This window comes from Littorina saxatilis, linkage group LG12 (genome assembly GCF_037325665.1).
Source record: "Littorina saxatilis isolate snail1 linkage group LG12, US_GU_Lsax_2.0, whole genome shotgun sequence".
In the NCBI taxonomy this organism is placed as follows: Eukaryota; Metazoa; Mollusca; class Gastropoda; order Littorinimorpha; family Littorinidae; genus Littorina; species Littorina saxatilis.
This window is the reverse complement of record NC_090256.1, coordinates 83381808-83389307: the sequence shown is the minus strand read 5'-3', so window position 1 is coordinate 83389307 and position 7500 is coordinate 83381808. Positions and strand designations below refer to the sequence as shown.

The 7500-nt window shown below is 42.8% G+C and overlaps 1 protein-coding gene across 1 annotated transcript in view; it reads left to right on the top strand.

Annotated features, from left to right (window-relative positions):
* The window catches only part of LOC138982974 (glycoprotein-N-acetylgalactosamine 3-beta-galactosyltransferase 1-like), a 76113-nt gene extending 71558 nt beyond the window's left edge, over nucleotides 1-4555 (top strand). Inside the window, exon 5 of the mRNA XM_070356365.1 lies at nucleotides 1-4555. This exon is cut by the window's left edge and continues 216 nt beyond it. The gene's annotated coding sequence lies outside the window, so the exon portion shown is untranslated.
* Nucleotides 4556-7500: the final 2945 nt, after the last annotated feature.

Sequence of the window (7500 nt, the reverse complement as noted above, 5' to 3'; positions counted from 1 at the left end):
AAGCTAACAGTAAGCAATATTACTAATGGTTATTTGAATGGAATCATGATTGCTGTGATTGTTCAAGCTAACAGTAAGCAATATTACTAATGGTTATTTGAATGGAATCATGATTGCTGTGATTGTTCAAGCTAACAGTAAGTAATATTACTAATGGTTATTTGAATGGAATCATGATTGCTGTGATTGTTCAAGCTAACAGTAAGCAATATTACTAATGGTTATTTGAATGGAATCATGATTGCTGTGATTGTTCAAGCTAACAGTAAGTAATATTACTCATGGTTATTTGAATGGAATCATGATTGCTGTGATTGTTCAAGCTAACAGTAAGCAATATTACTCATGGTTATTTGAATGGAATCATGATTGCTGTGATTGTTCAAGCTAACAGTAAGCAATATTACTCATGGTTATTTGAATGGAATCATGATTGCTGTGATTGTTCAAGCTAACAGTAAGCAATATTACTCATGGTTATTTGAATGGAATCATGATTGCTGTGATTGTTCAAGCTAACAGTAAGCAATATTACTCATGGTTATTTGAATGGAATCATGATTGCTGTGATTGTTCAAGCTAACAGTAAGCAATATTACTCATGGTTATTTGAATGGAATCATGATTGCTGTGATTGTTCAAGCTAACAGTTAGCAATATTTTCGTATGGTTATTTGACTGTGATCATGATTGCAGGGATTGCTCAAGCCGGCTGTTAGCAGCATTTATGATGGTTACTATATCATAGACCATGTTCGGTTGGGTTGATATAAAATGTTGAAGAGTTGTGTTCCTTGACGGTGAGGCAATCTGAGCTAAATATAGCTCGTTTTGGAATAACTAGTGGAGACAAGCGCAGGCATCAGACATAGTGAATAACGAGCTCCGGACTGTGTGTTTTCAACAGAAAAACGCATTGAATCGAGTTTACACTTCACAAACGGCCTTCCACTCCTGCGTCAAAGAGAACGATTGTAACGCCTCAACATTGCTGTATTATTAGGAAACAAAAAACTGAGGAAACTTTTGTGCGCTTCAAGCTAGCCCGCACTGTTGACCTATACGACCAGCGCAGTGCCTTCCTTTAACTGCTTTATTATATTTGCCAGGACACATCATTGAATTAAGACTCGATCTGAGCGATGTTCCCAAGAGTGAAAAGTGTGTTGAAAGTGGATGCAAAAATGAGTGACCTAAGACCCAAAAGACGAAGTGTAAGCTGCGCAGAACTGCACAACACATCATGAGCAGGGACGTTGGTCTCAAATCTCCAACTTCCTTTCTGGGGTAAGTCATGAAGGACCTTTGGTAGACGATCATCTCCATCAACAACAGAACACCAAGATAAAGCTAAGATAAGGATTTCTCCTCCGAAGAAGGAATACGGCTACCTGTATGGTATTGTACCAATAACGTTCCCATTTGACGGATGAAAGTCATTTTCGCTGTGCCAAGTGGCCCCGCTTGTGTTGCAACGCGGGAAAGCCCAACGACAACAGCAAGACACGGCTTTCCCATTGTTGTTGATGCTTATTATAAAGAACATTCCATGGATAAACCAACATATGTGTATAAATCGAGTTTGGGTGAAAAACAAATGTGCACGTGCGCATGATGACTGTCAGTAGTGTAGGAAACGGAAGGGCCCGCTATTGTCTGGCCATAGTTTTGTTTGCACATGCAGCCACAGTATCCGTCGGCCATTCCTCGTTTTCGAGAACATATTCTACAAGTCTGCACCCTCTGCGATGTAAAGCGTTGGGATTTCTTAACACAGGTCACCCCCCTCTACACCAGGCTCTGTGGGCCAGCTGACGACATGCAGCCAAATGTATCGTCTCTACTGGGCTGACTATTTGACACAGCCATAAGGAGGCAAAAAGCTGTGAACAATTTAGAGAAAGCTGCCCAAATCTCCTCTGAGTATCTTCCTACGCACGCGCTTGACCATGACAGTGAAGAGGTTGCGAGGAAAACGACCGGTTACCGAGTACGGAACCGTGATATTCGTGATGTCATATTTCTCGTGTCCGACTGCCCGTGTAGCTTCCATTTCTGTGATACCAGTTCGTCCATCGTACATGTATGGGGCGCCCCCCGTTCCTGGGGTTTTACCACGAATGTTATACCTGCAGTCTGAGACGAGGATAATGATGTCATTTTTGTATCGGTTCCGTACTCAGTAGTCGGTCGTTCTCCTCGCAATCTTAATTATGTTTCGTACAAGTCTTGCCCCACAAGCCACAAAAAAGGGACCAGGGTCATTGACAGGATCTTGTATAATGCCTCTGTGAAATGCAACCCTGCAATCATTGTAGGTCTGCTTGAGGGTTCTCATGGGCTGAACAATGGTATCGCGGCCCTGGGGCATCAAAGATGAGACTCTTTAGGCAACCAAAAAAAAAAGTCTATTTACGGTAACCCGACCGACCCTATTTTTTTCGCGCGACCCTAGACTTTTTTTGGCATTTGGGGAAAAAAAACAAAAACAAAAACATTTTGTTTTTTTTTGCAAAATAACGTAAAAATATGGTTTTTTGGAGAAAAAAAAAATTTAAAAAAAAATCCCGACCTACCGACCCTGTTTTTTGGGCCTATGTTACCGTAAACAGACCTATTTTTTTGGGGCCTTATGTGTTGTGATACGTTTATTACACAAGTCTCACCTGAATCATTAAAATGTAGGAACTCCCTATCTCGTTTAAGCGATCAAGTACACCACCATATACCCGTGCAGGCTGTTACGAGTGGTAAGGACATTCTTTTAATTTGACACCTACCAAACAAACATCTTTAGCCTCGCTGCTTTCTATGAAGAGTGGGATATTTTTTCCTGTATTAATTTCATAACTGACTATAAGCCTACCATGCCAATAAGCGTGTCAAAAAGTGGGAGACTTCTATCTAGTGTGTAGATTGTTTTTGAGTGTCAACGTGGGAGCATGCTCATATCGAGTCCCACGCATTAGCCTTGGAGGATCTATATATAGTGATGCACATGATCGTTTTTTGCGAGGAGGACGGTACATTTAACTATTCTTACTTTTATTTGTGCACTACACTCTAACTTTGTACAGAGAGGTATTCGTCAATGGGTCCAAACAGCTTCATGGATTCACAAAGCAATATACAATGTGTTCCACGCGGCAAGTCGTATCAGGGACTTAGTGTATGTGACGGTAGGACACTCGATCCGCAGTATGCATACCGACACACAGAGAGAGAGAGAGAGAGAGAGAGAGAGAGAGAGAGAGAGAGAGAGAGAGAGAGAGAGAGAGAGAGAGAGAGATCTTGGTCTTGTGCTTGCGTGTACACACGAAGGGGGTTAAGTCACTAGCAGGTCTGCACTGAAGTTGACCTGGGAGATCGGAAAAATCTCCACTCTTAGCCCACCAGGCGGCAGCGACCGGGATTCGAACTCACGACCTCCCGATTAGGAGGCCGACGTCGTACCACCACGCCACTGCGCCCGTCAGCACCGTGCATTCCTGAATAATTCAGGTATAGACCGAACAAGTTTTGTGCAAATCTGTATATTTGTATTCAAGTGTGCAGTGCAACAACAACAAAAAACCGCAATTTTCCGCGAAATCCATAAGGTTTCCTTACTTTAATCTGCAATATTAATGCGGCATAACATTCTGGCTCCTCACATTCAGATGACTTAATAGTTAATAACGCTTCAGCGTTCTTGTTTTTGTTTTCTACAAAAGCCTGGCGCCTGCTGTTAGCTTCCTGTGGTGTTTGATTGGATAAATGGTCTATGACCAGATACATGTACGAACCCAACCATTCGCACACTGACGAAGAACGGAGGCACAACAGAGGCAAAACTGAACAAGAAATAGACAAGAGGCGAAGCCTTCAAGGCTCCCGTAAGAAATCGACAAACAGCAACCCAAACTCATTCACTCCGTCACACATACACACACACAGTGAGCATAGGTGACACGGTGCAAGAGTGGGAGACACTTGATCTAGATCTGTCTCTGCAGCCTACTTACGCGCCTGCCGAGATCGACACTGCGCTAGCGGCTTTCGACAGTAGCGCTTCCTCGCGCACACACTGGAAACATACCACCACTCATTGGTTAATATAATATAATATAATATAATTGGTTAATAATACAATATTTACATATGTTTTAGACCAATGAGCGCTGGTGTGCATATTCGGTGCGGACTGCATGATTTGACGCAAGGTGGAACCTGGCGGCTCGCAAACGAAGATTCGTCCAAATGAGAGAGAGAGAGAGAGAGAGAGAGAGAGAGAGAGAGAGAGAGTCCACAGCCTGAACGCTAAATTAGTTCATTCTTTACAATGTATACATAAGGTGGTTGCAGGCGCAGCCATCAATTTGATGTTATATCTTATGGGAAAACATTTCTGGCCTGGACTGAGGGGTGAAGAACTTCTGTAGTCCTTGTTGTACGGCGCACGAAAGGATCAAAGCACACACACACACACACACACACACACACACACACACACACACACACACACACACACACACACACACACACACACACACACACACACACACACACACACACACACACACACACACACACACACACACACACACACACACACACACACACACACACACACACACACACACACACACACACACACACACACACACACACACACACACACACACACACACACACACACACACACACACACACACACACACACACACACACACACACACACACACACACACACACACACACACACACACACACACACACACACACACACACACACACACACACACACACACACACACACACACACACACACACACACACACACACACACACACACACACACACACACACACACACACACACACACACACACACACACACACACACACACACACACACACACACACACACACACACACACACACACACACACACACACACACACACACACACACACACACACACACACACACACACACACACACACACACACACACACACACACACACACACACACACACACAAACATCAACTTGAGTCACACTTGAAAGCATCTGAAAAGAAACTTCTTTCAAGTCGAGAGATTGGATCCATGCGAAGCCGCTTTCATATAAATAGAAAATAAAAAAATAAAAATAAATAAGTCGCATGAAGCGATATCTAAACATTGAGTCAATCTGTCGGCCTGAAACTAAAAGATCAATACTGATAACCCGGGAAAATTCATCACACTGAGACTAATGAGGCTTGGCTAGCCTAAACCTGAAGAGTGAGACGGGTCGCGGTGGCCTCCGCTTGTTTTTTTGTTTTTTTAAATTTTGAGCACATGTTCTGAGTTAACATGAGATAACTCTATATTTTTGGATTCAGTTGGGGATACAATACAGTGCAGTACATTTACACTGCAATACCATACAATGCTATAACATTTCACGTTATCCAATCAAAGAAATTTCTTTGAGTCAATCAATCATTCAATAAATCAACCAACAAATCAATCACTCAATCCTTTTTCCTGTGATATAGGGTGATCATTCTGGGTGTTACAATATTAACGCGAGTGCTTTGATACTCCTTCTTTGCTTGGTTTTGGACAGAAGGCACAGGACACTGGGAGGGTGAGGGGGGGGGGGGGGGGGGTTGTCGGTGGTTGGTGGGGATGAGATCCAGCTCGTGCGCAATAACAATTTGGGTGAGGGGAGCGAGGTGAGGAGGGTGGTGGAAGGTTGGTGGGAACTCGATGAGCTCTAGTTCTTGTGTTAAACAAAATATGGGGGTGGGGTTGGACATGAGCTGTAGCTCTTGCGTATTGATAATAATATTAGTATTAGGCAAGGGCTAGACTTCATCATCAGCCCCCACCCCCACTCCCCTGCCCAATGTCTTATTAATTAAGCCTGTGGTTTTGGTTTCACATTTTCGGTTGCCGGTTGTGTGCGTTTCTGGTACATGTATTTGGTTTTGCAGAGAATGTCAAATTTGATTATATTTATAAGGTTGCGCTGGTTTGCCACATGTGATCTAAATGTGTTTTTACTGTAACAGCATGCTGCTTTTGTGAGGATTTGTTTGATGATATTGTTGTCCCCCCCCCCTCCCCTTTTTGCATATAGTTTGCAGAAACTGTGTTTACAAGCTCATCTTAGTTATTTACATTAGTATGCAAACGTATATGAAGATGATTCGTTAACACAAGAGATATGGTTTTGACAAAATGTCACAAGTTATTGTTGTTGTTGTGGTTATTGTTGTTGTTGTTTTTGTTGTTGTTGTTGTTGTTGTTGTTGTTACTGCTCTGCTGGGGCTGAATAGCAATGGAACAGATATGTGACTTAAAAAAACAACTAACTCACAAAATGATGCCCTTCTCTATCGTGTTCTTCAACACAATGAAAACAATTCAGTGTGTGCCATTCTGTTATTTTGTCGTACAAAAATTAATGCGAAACGAGAGTCTGTTACACGTATTGACAGAGAGTGGATGAAGCTGAAACATGATATTTGTGTTACACTTATTTGTTGTCAGATAAAAAAAAAAACTTGACTAAATGTAAAAAGGGTTGTACGTTGTTGCTGTGCGTGCTTTGAAATGAACGTGGGAAATGTATTTGCTTTTTGTGTGAAATGCGAATGTGGTTGACATAAAAGGGAATAAAAAAGGACATCATTTTACTTCTTTGTTGTTTAAAACATTAAAAGCATCCCTGTCTCTCTCACGGTGCGTGTGTGTGTGTGTGTGTGTGTGTGTGTGTGTGTGTGTGTGTGTGCGCGAGTACGTGTGTGTGTGTGTGTGTGTGCGCGTGTACGTGTGTGTTGTGTGTGTGTGTGTGTGTGTGTGTGTGTGTATGTGTGTGTGTGTATGTATGTATGTATGTATGTGTGTGTGTGTGTGAATGAGAATGTGTGTGTGTGTGTGTGTGTGTGTGTGTGTGTGTGTGTGTGTTTTGCTGTTGTTGTTGCTGTATTTGTATAAAACTGTGTATGTTAAAATAGACACGTACGTACTTGAAGTGTAGCGGCCACAGTCTGTCAATGAGAGCATTGTTAACTATGCATGGCATACGAGGTGTATTATGTGTCCACTGATTTTCAGGAGATAAATATTGTATTTCTGTATACTCTTTATCCCTGTATCTTGAATAAACTTTGCTGATATGTTTGTACACACATACACACACACACACACACACACACACACACACACATACACACACACACAAACACACTGACACATGGCAAGAGACAGTCGAATAAACCCTTATCAGGGCCGGACTACCGGGGGGGTTATGGGGGTTGCGCAACCCCCCCCCCCCCCCCTAGCCTAAACATGTACCTTACTTATTTTTTTATTTTTTATTATTGCTTATTTTATGCCGTTTCATGCAAGGAGCGACCATTTTCCTATCTCAGAATATGACCTACCCGTCAGCTTCAGGGGGCTTCGCCCCCTGACCCCCACAACGAGGGGTGGGTGGGTGGGTTCTAGGGTTTTCGGACCCCCCC